Genomic DNA, 19,285 nt, shown 5'->3' on the forward strand with positions numbered 1-19,285 from the left:
GCTGGAAATGGGGAGAGACAGTCAGACAGACTTCTGCATGTGCCCGACAGGGATCCACCCGGCACGCCCACCAGGGGCAACGCTCTGCCCACCAGGGGGCGATGCTCTGCCCCTCTGGGGCATCGCTCTGCCGCGACCAGAGCCACTCTAGCGCCTGGGGCAGAGGCCAAGGAGCCATCCCCAGTGCCCGGGCCATCTTTGCTCCAATGGAGCCTTGGCTGCGGGAGGGGAAGAGAGAGACAGAGAGGAAGGAGAGGGGGTGGAGAAGCAAATGGGTGCTTCTCCTATGTGCCCTGGCCGGGAATCGAACCCGGGTCCCCCGCACGTCAGGCCGATGCTCTACCACTGAGCCAACCGGCCAGGGCTCTTCTTTTTTTTTAATGTAGTCTTTTTATTTTTTAATTTTTACTTATTGATTTTAGCGAGAGAGCAAGGGAGAGAGAGAGAGAGAGAGAGAGAGAGAGAGAGAGAGAGAGAGGAACATCAATCAATTCCTGTATGTGCCTTGATCAGGAATTGAACCAGCCACCTCTGTGCTTCAGGCTGATGTTCCAGCCAACAGAGTTATGTGGGGCCAGGGCTGGACTAAAGGTTTCTTAACAATACCATTCTCAAATGCCATCAAAGAAGAAGAAATCAAATACCATGGCTATATAAGACAGAGACATAGTTCAGAAAGAAAATGAAAAATCTCCAGAAAAATATCTCAACCACATGGAAACCTAGGAGTTAAATAATAAAGAATTCAAAATTGAAGTTTTGAAAATACTCAATGAGATATGAGAAGACACCAATAAGCAACTTAATGAGCACAGAAAACAAATTAATGAACAAAACAAATACCTCACCAAAGAGATTGAAACTTTAAAAGCAGAAATAAAGAACTCAGTACATGAATTGAAGACTGAGGTAGCAAGTTTAGCTAATATCAATAGAACAAGCCAGAGGAAAGAATCAGTGACATAGAAGACAGGCAAGTAGAGATGCTACAGAAAGAAGAGGAGAGAGACTCACAATTTATAAAAATTGAGAGAGCTCTACAATAATTGTCTGACTCCATCAGAAAGAGCAATATAAGAATAATGGGTATATCAGAAGAAGAAGAGAGGGAGAAGGGAATGGAGAGCCTATTCAAACAAATAATTGATGAGAATTTCTTAAGCCTATGGAAAGAGTTACAGCCTTGAATCCAAGAAGCAAATAGAAGCCAAGTTACCTTAACCCAAACAGACCTACTCCAAGGCACATTGTAATAAAATTATCAAAAATCAATGACAAAAAAAAAAGAATTCTCAAGGCAACTAGAGAAAAGAAGAACATAACATATAAAGGGAAGCCCATTTGGTTATCATCAAACTTCTCAGCAGAAACTCCACAAACCAGAAGAGAGTGGACCCAAACATTCAAAGTACTGAAAGACAGGAATTACCAGCCAAGAATACTATAGCCATCAAAGTTATCTTTCAAATATGAAGGAGAAATAAAAACTTTTGCAGCTATACAGGAGCTGAGGACATTTATCACCAGAAAACTCCCACTGTAGGAAATACTCAAGGGGATTATTGAACCAGATACAAAGAAAAAAAAAAACAAATCAAAACTACAAGTAAAATCTCCAACAAGGCCACAATAAAAAAAAGGATAATCTGTGACAACAATAACAAAAAAGGGGAGAGGATAAAGATCTGCAGTAGCAAAGGAGGAGGGAGTGCAGAAGCACTTATAAGACAAAGGACTCTTGTACTTATGAACATTTTTCTCTTAATAACCTAATGATAACCACCCATGAAAAAGCCATTACTGAAACACACAGCTCAAAAAAAAAAAGAGAGAAACAGGGGAAAGAAGTATGGAATACCACCAAAAAAAACAACAAACAGAAACAAAAAAGAGAAGAACCAAACAAGACACAGAGCTACCAGAAAACAAAACATAAAATGGATATAGGAAATCATTAAGTGTCAATAATTACCCTAAATGTAAATGGACTGAACTCACCAATAAAAAAGCACAGAATAGCAGATTGAATTAAAAAGCAAAACCCAACCATATGCTGCCTTTAAGAGACACATCTAAGCTGCAAGGACAAAAGTAGATTCAAAGTGAAAGATTGGAAAATGATTCTGCAAGTAAATAATATCCAAAGAAAAGCAGGTGACCCTGGCCGGTTGGCTCAGTGGTAGAGCGTCGGCCTGGTGTGTAGAAGTCCTGGGTTCGATTCCCGGTCAGGGCACACAGGAGAAGCGCCCATCTGCTTCTCCACCCCTCCCCCTCTCCTTCCTCTCTGTCTCTCTCTTCCCCTCCCGCAGCCAAGGCTCCATTGGAGCAAAGATGGCCCGGGCACTGGGGATGGCTCCTTGGCCTCTGCCCCAGGCGCTAGAGTGGCTCTAGTCACAACAGAGCAACACCCCGGAGGGGCAGAGCATCGCCCCCTGGTGGGCAGAGCATCGCCCCTGGTGGGCGTGCCGGGTGGATCCCAGTCGGGCGCATGCGGGAGTCTGTCTGACTGTCTCTCCCCGTTTCCAGCTTCAGAAAAATACAAAAAAAAAAAAAAAAAAACACCCCAAAAAACAAAGAAAAGCAGGTATAGCCATACTCATATCTAACAATGCTGACTTCAAGACAACAAAGGTAACCAGAGACAAAGATGAACATTTCATAATGAGGAAAGAAACATTATATCAAGAAGACATAATACTTCTTAATACAGTGTGTCAGTAAAGTCATGGTGCACTTTTGACCGGTCACAGGAAAGCAACAAAAGATGATAGAAATGTGAAATCTGCACCAAATAAAAGGAAAACTCTCCCAGTTTCATATCTATTCAGTGCAGTTTGATATGGGCTCACATACAGATTTTTTTAGGGCTCCTTAGGTAGCTATCCCGTATAGCCTCTACAGACTCGTCACTGATTGATGGCCTACCAGAACGGGGTTCCTCCACCAAACTGCCAGTTTCCTTCAACTGCTTATCCCACCGAGTAATGTTATTCCTATGTGGTGGCTCTTCGTTATAAACGCGCCAATACTCATGTTGCACTTTGGTCACGGATTCGAATTTAGCGAGCCACAGAACACACTGAACTTTCCTCTGTACCGTTCACATCTCGACTGGCATGGCCGTGGGCTGCTCCGCTGTATACACGGTGTTACGTCATCATTTGCACATGTGCACATGCTGCCACATCATCCTATAGACACTGGGAGGGTTTTCCTTTTATTTGGTGCAGATTTCACATTTCTATCGTCTTTTGTTGCTTTCCTGTGACCAGTCAAAAGTGCACCATGACTTTACGGACACACTGTATATATATACCAAACCAGGGAGCACCAAAAGATGTAAGACATCTACAATTGATCTAGAAGCAGACACAATCATACTTGGAGATTTTAACACACCGTTGATGGCAGTAGGTAGATCATCGAAACAGAAAATCAATAAAGAAATATCATCCCTAAATGACACTCTGGACTAAATAAACATATAGATATTTATAGGACATTTAATTCCAAGACGTCAGAGTATACATTTTTCTCCAGTGTGCATGGAACAATCTCAAGGACAGACCATATGTTGGTCCATAAAGCTAACATCAACAAATTCAGGAAGACTGAAATTATATCAAGCATATTTTCTGACCATAAAAATTTGAAATTAGAATTCAACTGCAAAAAGGAAGTAAAGAAACCCATAAAAGTGTGGAAATTAAATAACATATTATTATTATTATTATCATTATTATTAAGTGAGGGGTAGGGAGGCAGAGACAGACTCCCACATTCATGCCAATCAGGATCCACCCAGGAAGCCGCCTAACAGGCAATTTTCTGCCCATCTGAAGCCACTGCTCTGTTGCTTGGCAATTAAGCTATTTTAGCACCTGAGGTGATGCCATGATGCCATCTCAGCACCCAGGGCCATCTTGCTTAAACTATTTGAGCCATGGCTATGGGAGGAGAAGAGAGAGAGAAAGAAGGGGGAGGGGGAAGGGTGGAGAAGTAGATGGTCACTTCTCCTGTGTGCCCTGCTCAGGAATCGAACCCAGGACATCCACATGCTGGGCAGATGCTCTACTGCTGAGCCAACTGGCCAGGGCCAAAAACATACTCCTAAAAAAATGACTAGGTTAGCCTGGTTGGCTCAGTGGTAGAGCGTCGGCCTGGCATGCAGGAGTCCCGGGTTCGATTCCCGGCCAGGGCACACAGGAGAAGCGCCCATCTGCTTCTCCACCCCTCCCCCCCTCCTTCCTCTCTGTCTCTCTCTTCCCCTCCAGCAGCCAAGGCTCCATTGGAGCAAAGTTAGCCCAGGCGCTGAGGAAGGCTCTATGGCCTCTGCCTCAGGCACTAGAATGGCTCTGGTCACAACAGAGCGACGCCCCAGATGGGCAGAACATCACCCCCTGTTGGGTGTGCCGGGTGATCCGGTTGGGCTCATGCGGGAGTCTGTCTGACTGCCTCCCTGTTTCTGGCTTCAGAAAAATACAAAAAAAAAATTAAAAGACTAGGTCAAAGAAGAAATAAAAGTAGAGATCAAAAGATATATTCAGCCCTGGCTGGTTAGCTTAGTGGTAGAGTGTCGGTCCAGCATGTGGATGTCCTGGGTTTGATTCCTGAGCAGGGCACACAGAAGAAGTGACCATCTGCTTCTCCACCTCTTCCCCTCTCACTTCTTTCTGACTCTGTCACTACCTCTCCTGTAGCCATGGCTCTATTGGAGCAACTTGACCCTGAGCGCTGAGGATGGCTCCATGGCCTCCACCTTAGGCACTAAGGAAAGCTCCATTGTAGCAACAAAGCAATGCCCTAGATGGGAAGAGCATCGCCCCCTAGTGGGCTTCCCAGGTGGATCCCGGTTGGGGCACATGCAGGAGTCTGTCTCTGTCTCCCCTGCTCTCACTGAATTTTTTTTTTTTTAGAGAGGAGAGAGAAAGACAGAGAGAGAGGGAGAGAGAGGAGAGACAGAGAGAGAGAAAGGGGGAGGAGCTGGAAGCATCAACTCCCATATGTGCCTTGACCAGGCAAGCCCAGGGTTTCAAACTGGCGACCTCAGCATTTCCAAGTCAACGCTTTATCCACTGCACCACCACAGGTCAGGCTCACTGAATTAAAAAAAAAAAAAAAAAGATATATACAGACAAATGAAAATGACAATCAAAATTTCGGGGATGCACTCATAGTTGCTTCACTTTAGTTGTTCATTGATTGCTCCTCAAATGTGCTGTGACTGGGAACTCAAGCTGAACCAGTGGCCTCTTGCTCAAGCCAGTGACCTTGGGCTTCAAGCTGGTGAATTTTGGGCTCAAACCAGTGACCTGCAGATCATGTCAATGATCCTGTGCTCAAGCTGGCAAGCTTGCACTCAAGCCAGCGACCTTGGGGTTTTGAACATGGGTCCTCAGAGTCCTGGGTAGATGCTCTATTTACTGTGCCACCACCAGTCAGTAGTTTTAAAAGTGTATTGTTTAGGTTCTATGTATAATATTTGAGGATGTTTACATTTATCATTTTGTGATTAACTGCTAGATTAATTCTATTGTTGTTAGACAACATGGTGTGTATAATTTCAATCTTCTCAAAATTATTTTGATATGCTTATAGCCAAGTAAATTTAAATTTTAGTGAGCAGTCCATGTGTACTTGGAAAGTATATGAATTCTGCAGTCATTGGCTGCACTTTTCTTTATATATTAAATCAGATTGTTTGATTATGTTGTTTTAGTCCTCTATATCCTATTGTTTGTTTGTTTCTTCTGTTAGCTCCTGAGAGATTACTAAAATCTCTCGCTATAATTGTGCATTTGCTATTTATCTGTAATATTGCCAATTCTTGCTTTTGAGGCTACAGTGGTAAATGCATACAATTTTGAATTGTTATATCTTTCTGGTGAATTAATCCTTTTATAATTATAAAATGATTCTCTATTACTAATTATGCTTATTGTATTAACATTTACTTTGATATTTGTATAGCTGAACCAATTCTTTCTGGTTATTGTTTGTCTTGTATACCTTTCTCTATATTTTTTTCTTATAGCCATTGTGTTTCCTTATTTTTAAAGTGTATTTATTATAAGCAGCAAAAGGATTTTAAAAAATTGAGTCTAACTTTGCCCTTTCATTGGAGTGGGTGGTTATTTTTTAAAATAACTATTAATATATTTGGGAAAAAAAATTTCCGGGATGCAGCAAAATAGTAATAAGAGGGAAGTATATATCATTACAGGCTTATATCAAGAAACAAGAGAGAGATACCAAGTAGACAACCTAACATCACATCTTAAGGAACTAGAAAAAGAAGAACAAAGGCAACCCAAAGGCAGCAGAAGAAAGGAAATAGTAAAAATTAGAGAACTAGAGAACAAAAAAACTATAGAAAAAAATAATACAACAAAGAGCTGGTTCTTTGAAAAAAATCAATAAAATTGACAACTCACTAAGGAAAAAAGAAGAAGGACTGATATAAACAAAATCCAAAATGAAAGAGAAGAAATTACCACAGATATCATAGATATACAAAGGATCATAGTACAATACTATAAAAGATTATATGCCACCAAATTCAACAACCTAGAGGAAATGGGTAAATTCCTAGAACTATTCAATCTTCCTAGACTGAGTCACAAAGTAGAAAATCTAAATAGACCTATAAGCAGGAGGAAATAAAAACAACTATCAAAAACCTCTCTAAACACAAAAGTTCAGGACTAGATGGCTACACTAGTGAATTCTACCAAACATTTAAAGAAGATTTGGTACCTATCCTTCTCAAAGTCTTCCAAAAACCAGAAGAAGAAACAATACTCCCCAACATATTTTATGAGGTCAACATAACCTTCATACCAAACCTGGCAAGGACAACACACACAAAAAAAGAAAATGACAGACCAATATCTCTAATGAATACAGGTGCAAAATTCCTAAACAAAATACCAGCAAATAGAATACAACAACACATTAAAAAATAATACATCACAATCAAGTGAGGTTCATTCCAGGAGTGCAAGGATGGTTCAACATATAGAAATCAATCAATGTAATACAGCACATCAACAAAACAAAGAAATAAAGCGTGTGATCCTATCAATAGATGCAGAAAAGGCATTTGATAAGATACATTCCTTTATGTTTAAAACACTCAGTAAAATCGGAATAGAAGGAAAGTACCTCAACATAATAAAGACCATATATGACAAACCATCTGCTCATATTATACTAAATGGTAGAAAAAATAAAGGCTTTTCCTCTAAAATCAAGAACAAGACAAGGCTGCCCATTCTCCCTGCTCTTTTTCAACATAGTTCTGAAAGTTTTAGCCAGAGTGATCAGGCAAGAGAAAGAAATAAAGGGCATCCATATCGGGAAAAAAGAACTAAAGGTATCACTTTTTGCAGATGACATGATCCCATACAGTATATAGAAAACCCCAAAGACTCCATGAAAAAACTATTAGAAACAATAAGCCAATACAGTAAAGCTGCAGGTTACAAAATCAATATACAAAAGTTCACTGCTTTCTTATATGCCAATGATGAAACATCAGAAAATGAACTAAAAAAAAATTTTTTTTACAATTGCAATAACAACAAAAAATACCTAGGAATACGCTTAACAAAAGATGTGAAGGACCTATATACTGAAAACTACAAAACATTATTAAAGAAATTGAAAAAAACACAATGAAGTGAAAAAACATTCTATGTTCATGGATTGGATGAGTCAATATAGTTAAAATGGCCATATTACACAAAACAATATACAAATTTAATGCAATCCTTATCAAAACCCCAATGTCATTTTTTAAAGAAATAGAACAAAAGCCACCAGGTTTGAATAGAACCATAAAAACCCCCGAAGAGCCAAAGCAATCCTGAGGAAAAAGAATGAAGCCGGAGGTATCACACTACCTGACTTCAAATGGTACTACAGAGCCATGATAATCAAAATAGCATGGCTCTATAGTAAATAGCAGGAAAACAGACATACAGACCAATGGAACAGAATCGAGAGCCTAGAAATAAAACCATATATATATATATATATATATATATATATATATATATATATATATATATATGGAAAAGTCATCTTTGACAAAGGAGCCAAAAACACACAATGGAGAAATAAATGGTGCTGGGAAAATTAGAAAGCCACGTACAAAAGAATAAAACTTGACTACAGTTTGTTCCCCTGCACAAAAATTAATTCAAAATGTATCAAAGACCTAAATATAAGATGGAAACAATAAATTACATAGAAGAAAACATAGGTACTAAGCTCATGGACCTTGGCGGTAGAGAACAATTTATGAATTTGACCCCAATGGCAAGGGAAATAAAGGCAAAAATAAATAAATGTGACCATATCAAACTAAAAAGCTTCTGCACAGCAAAAGAAACTGACAACAAAACAAATAGTCAGCCAACCAAATGAGAGATGATATTTGCAAATAACTGCTTTGAGAAGGGGTTAATATCCAAAATATATAAAGAACTCACAAAGCTCAGCAAAAAAACAAGCAAATAATTCAATTAAAAAATGGGGAGAGGACCTGAACAGACATTTCTCTCAAGAGGACATACAAATGGCCAACAGATATATGAAAAGATGCTCATTCTAACTAGCTATTCGAGAAATGCAAATCAAAACCACAATGAGCCTGACCAGGCGGTGGCGCAGTGGATAGAGCATCAGACTGGGATGCAGAGGACCCAGGTTTGAGACCCTGAGGTCGCCAGCTTGCGCGTGGGCTCATCTGGTTTGAGCAAAAGCCCACCAACTTGAACCCAAGGTCGCTGGCTCCAGCAAGGGGTTACTCAGTCTGCTGAAGGCCTGCGGTCAAGGCACATATGAGAAAGCAATCAGTGAACAACTAAGGTGTTGCAACGCTCAATGAAAAACTAATGATTGATGCTTCTCATCTCTCTCCGTTCCTGTCTGTCTGTCCCTGTCTATCCCTCTCTCTGACTCACTCTCTGTCTCCATAAAAAACAAAACAAAACAAAAACAACCCCACAATGAGATACCACCTCACACATTTTAGATTGCCTATTATCAACAAGACAGATGATAGCAAGTGTTGGAGAGGCTGTGAAGAAAAAGGATCCCTCATTCACTGCTGGTGGGAATGCAAATTAGTACAACCATTATAGAAGAAAGTATGATGGTTCCTCAAAAAATTAAGAATAGAATTACCATGTGACCCAGCAATCCCTCTACTGGGTATATACCCCCAAACTTGAAAACATTGGTACCTAAAAACACATGCACCCCCATATTCGTTGGAGCATTAGTCACAGTGGCCAAGACATGGAAACAACCAAAGCATCCCTTGATAGATGATTAGATAAAGAAGATGTGGTACATATATACAATGGAATACTACTCAGCCATAAGAAATGATGACATAGTGCCATTTACAACAATATGGGTGGATCTTGAGAACATTATACTGAGTGAAATAAGTAAATCAGAAAAAGCTAAGAACTATATGATTTCACACATAAGTGGGATATAAAACTGAGACTCATGGACATAGATAAAAGTGAAGTGGTTACCAAGGGGAAGGGAATGTGGGGGAGGAGGAAGGGGATGTGGGGGAATGGAGAGGTGGGGGTGGGGTGAAGGGTATACAGAGGGACAAATATAAGGTGACAGAAAATGATTTTACTTTGGGTGATGGGTATACAATATAATCAACAGTTCAAATGGTATAGAAATGCTCACCTTAAACCTGTGTACTCTTTTTTTTTAAGATTTTATTTATTCATTTTAGAGAGGGGAGAGAGAGAGAGAGAGAAAGAGAGAGAGAGAAGGTGGGAAGGAACTGAAAGAAGACATGTCAAACTGTAGGTAGAGGGTACATGCTTAATTGGGTGGCAGCGGCAGACAGATGCAGTATGGCCGTGGCTGCCTGACACAGTGCACAGGAGTTTTATAGTAAATCACACAAGAGTGACACAAAGCCATGATTACAAAAACTGGGGGTAACATTATCAATTACATAAGGCGAGCACGCATGCATATCGTTCTGGCCTATTTCCCTTAGTCATGCGTGGCTGGATCTGATGTAGACCTGTCCACATTGACTCCATTTTTTTTTCTTTTTTTCTTTTTGTGACAGAGACAGAGAGAGGTACAGATAGGGACAGACAGGAAGGGAGAAAGACAAAAAGCATCAATTCTTCGTTGCGGCACCTTAGTTGTTCATTGATTGCCTTCTCATATGTGCCTTGATGGGGGGGGGGGCTACAGCAGACTGAGTGACCCCTTGCTCAAGCCAGCGACCTTGGGCTCAAGTTGGTGAGCCTTGCTCAAACCAGATGAGCCCATGCTCAAGCTGGCAACCTCAGGGTTTCAAACCTGGGTCCTCTGCATCCCAGTTCGATGTTCCATCCACTGCACTACCACCTGGTCAGGCTGACTCCATCTTGTGCGGAGTTTTTACCAATTCTGGGAGATCAGCTGCCACACACTCCACCCTTTAAACAATCTGAACTTGGGAGGGTACATGGGCCCAGAGCACGGCTCTTTGAGCCCACAGGCTGCAACAACAATATAGGGAACAGCAGCCTACTATGGGAAGCTGGCCATGAGAGCCAGAGAAACTACAATCCACCTCCAGGTGGACGTTTGGTTCTTCCACCACATCTGAAGAGGGTCATGGAAGAGAGCCTATATAGTGTGCATCTCAATACCTATTTCTTGCAGAGCTTGGGTTACATTTCTTTGATTATCTGGTATATACATAAAACACTACACATAGAGGATGACACATGTATCTCCTTGGGCAGCTGTCAACAGATCCAAAGCCATCTTATTTTGTAAAACCACCTTATGCATCTGAGTAGTTTTATCCATTTTCAGAGTTAGGACCTGCTGGGTTTGATTCTAAGCCAGAGCCATGTGCTCAGCTAAGGCCGTCACCTCTAACTCTACTTTAATACCCCCCCCTTACGGGAAAAGATCAGCTAAAGGATAAAACTACCAAGCAGTATGTTTCTCTCTATGCCAGTGTGGCACACCATGTCCAAATTGTGTGTTATTTTCGACAGGGCCTTCAGGATATGCCCTACAATAGAGAGTCTTCGCCAAATATACCTCCCAGTCCAATTGGTGGGGAGATATGGCCACCCGTATCCCTCACAAACCCACATGTAACCTAGGGATACCATGTCCACTGGTTTGGTGCCAGTGTGCTTTTAACCATTTCACTAGTGGCTAGGCTTTGTTACAAGGGTGATATTAGCACATAGCTCTTTGGGGATCCACCCACCCAGCCATGTGGTATCTTGTCTCCCATTGCTGCTCTATAAAAGGAAGAACTTTGCACAGAGTTCTATTTGCTCTCCCAGAAGCCAACCCCACACATTCCAGGTTATATTATCCTATAAATACTGTGGATTGTGATAGTAATACCATAGCAGTGTTTCAATGGCATGCCCAGTGGTGAGATTCATTATATACCAGTCCTGCCCAGTTGGCTCAGTGATAGAGCATTGGCCTGGTGTGTGGATGTCCAGGGTTCGATTCTTGGCCAGGGCACACAGGAGAAGTGCCCCTCTGCTTCTCCACCCTTCCCCCTCTCCTCTCTCTCTCTCTCTCTCTCTCTCTCTCTCTCTCTCTCTCTCTCTTCCCCTCTTGCAGCCAAGGCTCCATGGGAGTAAAGTTGGCCCAGGTGCTGAGGATGGCACCATGAACTCTGCCTCAGGTGCTAGAATGACTCCAGTTGCAATGGAGCAATGCCCCAGATGGGCAGAACATCACCCCCTGGTGAGCCTGCCAGCTTGATCCCAGTCGGGCGCATATAGGAGTCTGTCTCTCTGCCTCCCTGCTTCTCACTTCAGAAAAATACAAAAAATAAAAAAGAAAGAAAGATATACTGCCTGACCAGGTGGTGGCATAGTGGATAGAGCATCAGACTGGGATACGGAGGACCCAGGTTCAAAACCCTGAGGTCTCCGGCTTGTATGTGGGCTCATCTGGCTTGAGCATGGGGTCACTGGCTTGAACGTGGGACCATAGACATAACCCCATGGTTTCTCGCTTAAGCCCAAAGGTCAGTGGCTTGAAGCCCAAGGTCACTGGCATGAGCAAGGGGTCACTCGCTCTGCTGTAGCCCCCTAGTTAAGGCACGTATGAGAAAGCAATCAAGCCTGACCAGGTAGTGGTGCAGTGGATAGAGCGTCGAACTGGGATACAGAGGACCCAGGTTCAAGACCCCGAGGTCACCAACTTGAACATGGGCTCACCTGGTTTGAGCAAAAGCTCACCAGCTTGGACCCAAGGTCGCTGGCTTGAGCAAGGGGTTACTCGGTCTGCTATAGCCCCCCGGTCAAGGCACATATGAGAAAGCAATCAATGAACAACTATAGAGCCGCAACGAAAAACTGATGATTGATGCTTCTCATCTCTCTTCGTTCCTGTCTGTCTGTCCCTATCTATCCCTCTCTCTGACTCTCTCTGTCTCTGTAAAAAAAAAAAAAAAATCAATCAATGAACAACTAAGGTGCTGCAATGAAGAACTGATGTTTCCCATCTCTCTCCCTTCCTGTCTGTCTGTCCCTATCTGTCCCTCTCTCTATTTCTCTCTGTCTCTGTCACAAAAAACAACAACAAAAAGATATACTAAAAGGTAGTTTATTATTTCATGCATTTAATACTTAATAAGAACAATAAAAGAGGTATACAAAACTAGATTATGCTGAGTTTTAAAATATTAATAAAAATATTAAATAATACCTGACAAAAAATAATAAAACTGTTATTTAAGATAGTTCCATATCGCTTTTTGATTGGCGTCCTCATTTGCAATTTATTTCACCCATGGACAGAATGAACATTACTACAGGCGCTTAGAATACGTTGCGCAGATGAACATTAAAAAAGAGTAAGGAATGTAAATTTGTGATTTCCATATTGGGTGGCTGCTCAGGTGCTCACCTTAGAGAGAACCCTGATTATAAGTGCCATTTAAAAAACCAGTTCGCTGAACTCAACAAAAAGTTAGGTATCAGTTCTGCCTAACCGGTGTGAACCAGCTGAATCCCACCACTGGGCACGCTGTGTCTCAGGCCACCTGTCAGATGGGTCTTGAGTGGCTAGCCAGAACCAGCTGTCCATGGTTGCTGGTTGCATGTGCCATGGGAATCCACCGGCAGCACCAGTAGGCAGTTCAGTGCACACCCAGCAATGAGACACATTGTACACTTGAGCATAGGTGTGCACCAAAGACATGATGCTGTTGATTGAGATCATCCTGGCTGAAAGACAATAAAAAGCAACAGACACCGTTATAGGCATGTCGCCACCCTTGGGCAGGATGCAATCTACTTTCTCATCACACAATAAAATGGTAGCAAGCAGTGGGGGACATCCTGATCAGTGATACCACACCAGTTCCCCCTTAGGGATTCCTGTTGTGGGGGCAGGGAACAAAACAGTATATGGAGGACAGGCCAAACAGCCACATCAAGGGTGCCCTTCAATAAGGTACCCTTCCCGTGCTGTGGGGCAGAAACTGTCAGCATCAGAGGCCAAGTGGCAAGAATGGGGGAGACTTGTAGATGATACTCTAGCCCCTTCCGCCAGGGAGTTACTAAGGCAATCCAGGGATCATCAGACTCAGTGGCTATCTATGGCCATGACTAGGGCCTCCCCTCCCTCTTCCAGAGGGAGGGAGGCTGGCAGGAGCAGGGCACCCACAGGGTCACTCCTTGGCTTTAACATGTCATCCTCTGTACATACTTTCAAATGCAGAGCTTGGAGTTGCCTCCTGTCTATGGAGGACCACCCCATACATCTGGGTTGCTTATTAAAGAGGTGCACAACAGAATTTAAGTGCTGTGACCACCCCTTCAAGCTGAGGGGATCATGTCCCAATTGTATCAATACATTTCCTTCAACAATCCATTATACTGTTCAATCATTCCTGCTGCTTGGGGTCTATAGGGGACATGGAGCTGCCAGGTCACATTCATCTCCACAGACCAGGCTCGTATCAAGCACCCATCAAAGTGGGTTCCTCGGTCACTAGCGCTGCTCAAGGGATGTCCATACAGGGCACACAGGTGTTCCAAAACCCATCTAGTTGTTTCCTGTGTGACCTTCTTGGCATGGTATGCAAACAGGAGGCTAGTGGCTGTGTCCACAGCTGTCAAGGTGTACACATAGCCTTTATCTGTGGGCAGGGGTCCTATAAAATCTACCTGCTAATGTTGCAAAGGTGCTACCCCATGGGCTACCTGCCTACTCTTGGGCCGCAACCCAAACCTCTTGGGGTGCATCCATGCACAGGCCGAGCACTGTCATACCGCTTGTAGCATGACTGCAGGGGCCACCTCAGGTCCCCAAGAGTGGGCTACATGCAACATAGTTCTTGGCTTCATCATTTCCTGGGCTTAGGGGGGGGGGATAATGACCACTCTAATGGTACATAAACACCACACTCACAGTTGTGAGTGCCCAGAGCCCACAAATCCTGCCATATAGCCTTCAGACTGGGTGTTGCCCCACAAGCCACTTCTGTTGCTCCCATTGTGGGAACCACAGTGTAAGACCCCAGTACACAGCCCAGCCATCTGTACCAGTATGTAGGGGCCCACTTTCCTTAGTGATAACTATCCATACTGCCCATAGCTCAGCCCACTGGCTGCTTTGCTCTGTCCCTGATTCAACCCACATTTTGTCCGTGTCCAAGTGGATAGTCACTATGGCCTAGCTGCCAGGATTCCCACAGCTAGATCCATCTGTATACCAGACATCTGGCAATAAGGGAGGTGTCTCTTCATGATAGGGACTGGGGGTGACATCAACCCCCTGCACAGCATCCAGCAATTCTGCAAAGGTGATGGAGCCCAACACTTGCTGCAGCTCCTGAGTCAGAGGGCTAGTACTCAGTACAGCCTTTTGTTCCAGACAGGCACCCCTTTTAGCCAGAGTAGGATTTTGTGCTAGGTCCAACTTGGGTGTGGACATCCATGAGGTCACCCATCCAGCTATGGGGTAGGCAGTGTGGATTTGCACCTGCCCCTGCAAGGTAATGGATTTATAAGCATACAAGGCTGCATAGACAGTTGCTAGCCGTTTCTCCACCAAGGAGTAGTGAGTCTCCGCATCTTTCCACTATTGGGACCAAAAGTCTATCGGGCTGTGCCACTGCCTGGTATTCTGCCATAGGCCCCACTCAAACCCATCAGGGGTTACAGTAACATCTAACTGGAAAGGCTTAGAAATCAACCACTTGTAGGGCCTGTGCCTAGGCCACTGCCCGCTTGCATCCTTAAAGGCCCACTCTGCCTCTAAAGTCCAATCCCAGACTGACCCCTTCTGACACAGCTGGTACAGATGGCGAATGGTCTGAGTTAGATGGGGAATAAACAGACACCAATACCCCAAGATACCTACAAAGGGTCTGTAACTATTTGACCATCTGTGGTCAGGGATATGCTTGGATCTTATCTATCACTGCTTCAGGGATTACTTTGGTATTTTGCGACCAGACAAGTCCCAAGAACTTGATGATAAACCATGTCCTTGCCCTTTGTTGGCATTGAAAAACCAGCCCCATGTTTCTAGGGCACCTTTCAAACTCTCTGCTGCTGTCTCTAGATCTTTAAGAGAATCAGTGGTTAGAATTTTTCTTAATATAATGAAAGCGGGCCATCGTGGGTGGCTTGGCCCATGAGGTCAGATCTGTGGTTTCCAAACCATGGCAAATGGTCAGGCTGTGCAAATAGCCCTGTGACAAGACAACAAAAGTCCATTGATGCCCTTCCCACCTGAAGGCAAATTGTTCCTGGCTCTCTGGGGCAATGCCAATAGAAAAGAAAGCATTGGCCATGTCCACTAAATAGTGGTAGCATCCCAAAGTCAGAGTCAACTGGTCCATTAAATCCAGCACCAATGGAATGGCTGCATGAAGTGGGGAAGTCACCTTGGTCAACTGTCATGTGTCCATCAGCCTTCTTCACTGGCCACACTGGGGAATTAAAGGAGCTATGCATGGCCACACTATACCAGCTTTCTCTAGTTGGAGGATAGTCTGTCCTATCTCTTCATGTCCCCCAGGCAAATGATATTGATGCATCTTCACTATTCGTGTGTGGGTGGGAAGCACCACCGCCTTGTGATGGGGGTGGCCTCTTAGGACTGGCTTAGTGGCTCACAACATGCAAGTGGAACTCTCCTTGTGTGGTGGCAATAGTAAGCCCCTTCAAAATGTTTATCCCCCAAATATACTCTGGTATAGGGAAACATACACCTTGTATGCTTATGGTAGCAAATGCCCAATGCCCAACATGAGCGTGGGTTGTCACACTCAAACTGTCTAGCCACCATAACCTTGAATGTGTGCTATGGGCACCAAAAACCTCTCTGGGTTCCCATACAACAGACTACAGACTGCACGGGTGTCCACTAAAGCCAGGATGTGCTGAATATTCCAGGGGGACCAGTAAATAGTTACTTCAACATGTGACCTCTGGTCTTCTGGGGCCTTCCCAGCTGGGTGCCTCGGCTTGACCCCTAGTCGAGGAGGGCAAATCCTCCCCAGGGGTACTCAGAAAGTCTTGGAGCCATACAGGGTGTGCAGAAAAGCCTTTCCAGCTCCACGCTCGGTGCCCTTCTGGAACCTCTGCTCCTTTAGCAACTGTCGCCGCAAGGCCGATAGGACATCATTAGGCTGTTGATCTGTTTTGTTTTTGTCTACCCTGGCTGCTAATAAATCAATCCACATTTGCAGGTGGGAGACTTTCTGGGGCCCCTCTCCAATAGTGCTCACTCAACCTACCTTTGTTTCTTCCTTTTGCCATATGGGATGTGCCATTCTACAACCCCGTCATTTGATTTTCACTTCCCCCAAGCCCACCATGGCTGTTGTTATCTTATGTATGTGTCAATTCACATATGGCGTGAGGATGGCCGTCAGAGACTCAAATGCCACAGATGGCGTGGAAGCCAGGATCAAGTCTTTCATGCGGGTAGTAAAGTGCTCATCATCTGGTCCCCAGGTGTTCAAATTAAACATTGCCTGGCACATACCCATCTCGTGGATCACCTGCACCAGGTCAATGTAGGTGGTCCACTTAGTCATGCCCTTGGAAAGCTCTCTGGCGTCATGCCAAACCATATGGGTCACGGATATCAGCCAATCAATCAGCAAGTGATCACCCTGGGTGCCTCTCAAGCGCCACCTGATCTGCAGTCGCTGTCTCAGGGATGGATATATGATGATGAAGGCCAGCTTCTCCATTTCATCAGGTGATAACTGCAGACTGTCTGCTCCTTGGTCCCATAAGTGAAGGAGCCAAGTTGGGATGGGTTCCCCTGGATGCTGTCAGCTTTGCTTCCTGAGCTCCTGCAGCTCAATGGGAGTGTAAGTAGTGTACGTAGTAAATTCTGTCATCACGGGGGTCCCCATGGACCACCTCCCTGGGCTAAGGGCTGGGAATGTTTCAGCCTCTGCTTCACCAATGGACGTACAATGCCGTTCTGGGCCCAGGGTGGAACCTTCCTCTCCCCCTCCCCATTCCCAAGCTCATCAGTGTCCTTAGAGTCCAGGTCCTCCCCCAGATGAGCAAGCTTTTGCTCAAGAGCTCATATACAGGCTTCCAGCCATTCCTCCTCAAGCCGTAAATCTCCCAGTTGGGCTTCACAAGCCAGAATGCTTTCATGCTGCCACTTCAAGGCTGTGAGGAACAGCCAGTCAACCCGGCCAGCTGCAACGCAAGACTTCTCAGAAATCGCATCTTCAAGGACTCACAGGGCCTTCTCCAAAGGCTGGGGACTCCCATCTACCTTCCCCACTCCTCAGGAGGCATCCAAGACATTAAAACCACAGCCACGGGGTACCACAACCCCTCGTCTGAGGCCACATGCCCTCTGGCAGGTAGTAGGGACTCTTACTCCATCCTGCCAGCTATACCAAGTGTTGGGTCCACGTTCAGAGGCAAGGAGGGATCGAGGGGTATGAGGGACTGGGAGCTAGAAGAAGACGTGGATCCGTAGGCAGAGGGTACATGCTTTATTGGGCGGCAGCAGCAGACAGATGCAGTATGGCTGTGGCCGCCTGACACAGTGCACAGGAGTTTTATAGTAAATCACACAAGAGTGGCACCAAGCCATGATTACAAAAACTGGGGATAACTTTATCAGTTACATAAGGTGGGTGCGCATGCATACTGTCCTGGCCTGTTTTCCAGTCATGCATGGCTGGATCTGATGCAGGCCTGTCCACACTGACTCCATTTTGTGCAGGCTGTTTACCAATTCTAAGGAAATGAGCTTCCAGACAGGAGGCATGTTAGCACTTGGCTCTAGCACACTGTTGCCATTCCAACCAGAAAATGGCACAAAGGCTACTGTGTCAGGGTTGTAGCTGATTTTCTTTTTTTGTTTTGTTTTGTTTGTTTGTTTGTTTTTACAGAGACAGAGAGACAGTCAGAGAGAAGGATAGACAGGGACAGACAGACAGGAACGGAGAGATGAGAAGCATCAATCATTAGTTTTTCATTGTGCATTGAGACACCTTAATTTTTCACTGATTGCTTTCTCATATGTGCCTTGACCGTGGGCCTTCAGCAGACCAAGTAACCCCTTGCTCAGCGACCTTGGTCTAAGCTGGTGAGCTTTCTTTTTTGCTCAAGCCTGATGAGCCCGCGCTCAAGCTGGCAACCTGGGGGTCTCGAACCTGGGTCCTCTGCATCCCAGTCCGATGCTCTATCCACTGCGCCACCTCGTCAGGCGTAGCTGATTTTCTTTTCTTTTCTTTTTTTTTTGTATTTTTCTGAAGCTGGAAACGGGGAGAGACAGTCAGACAGACTCCCGCATGCGCCCGACCGGGATCCACCCGGCACGCCCACCAGGGCAACGCTCTGCCCACCAGGGGGTGATGCTCTGCTCCTCCGGGGCGTCGCTCTGCCACGGCTAGAGCCACTCTAGCGCCTGGGGCAGAGGCCAAGGAGCCATCCCCAGCGCCCCGGCCATCTTTGCTTCAATGGAGCCTTGGCTGCGGGAGGGGAAGAGAGAGACAGAGAGGAAGGAGGGGGGGAGTGGAGAAGCAACTGGGTGCTTCTCCTATGTGCCCTGGCCGGGAATCAAACCTGGGTCCCCCGCACACCAGGCCGACGCTCTACCGCTGAGCCAACGGCCAGGGCTGCTGATTTTCTTAATGTAGGTGCTTTTTAATAATTTCCTCGTATCTCTTCTGGCTGTAGGGTAGCTCAGTGGAATCTGTTTTATTAACACCAGCAATCAGTTGTTTCACTCCCAATGTGTAAGCCAGAAGGGC

At 44.7% G+C, this 19,285-nt stretch overlaps 1 non-coding gene across 1 annotated transcript; it reads right to left on the reverse strand.

Annotated features, from left to right (window-relative positions):
* Window positions 1-289: 289 nt before the first annotated feature.
* Window positions 290-365, reverse strand: TRNAV-GAC (transfer RNA valine (anticodon GAC)). The gene has a single exon. It is a non-coding gene; the product is annotated as a tRNA-Val (tRNA).
* Window positions 366-19,285: the final 18,920 nt, after the last annotated feature.

Source organism: Saccopteryx bilineata, chromosome 2 (genome assembly GCF_036850765.1).
Source record: "Saccopteryx bilineata isolate mSacBil1 chromosome 2, mSacBil1_pri_phased_curated, whole genome shotgun sequence".
Lineage (NCBI taxonomy): Eukaryota > Metazoa > Chordata > Mammalia > Chiroptera > Emballonuridae > Saccopteryx > Saccopteryx bilineata.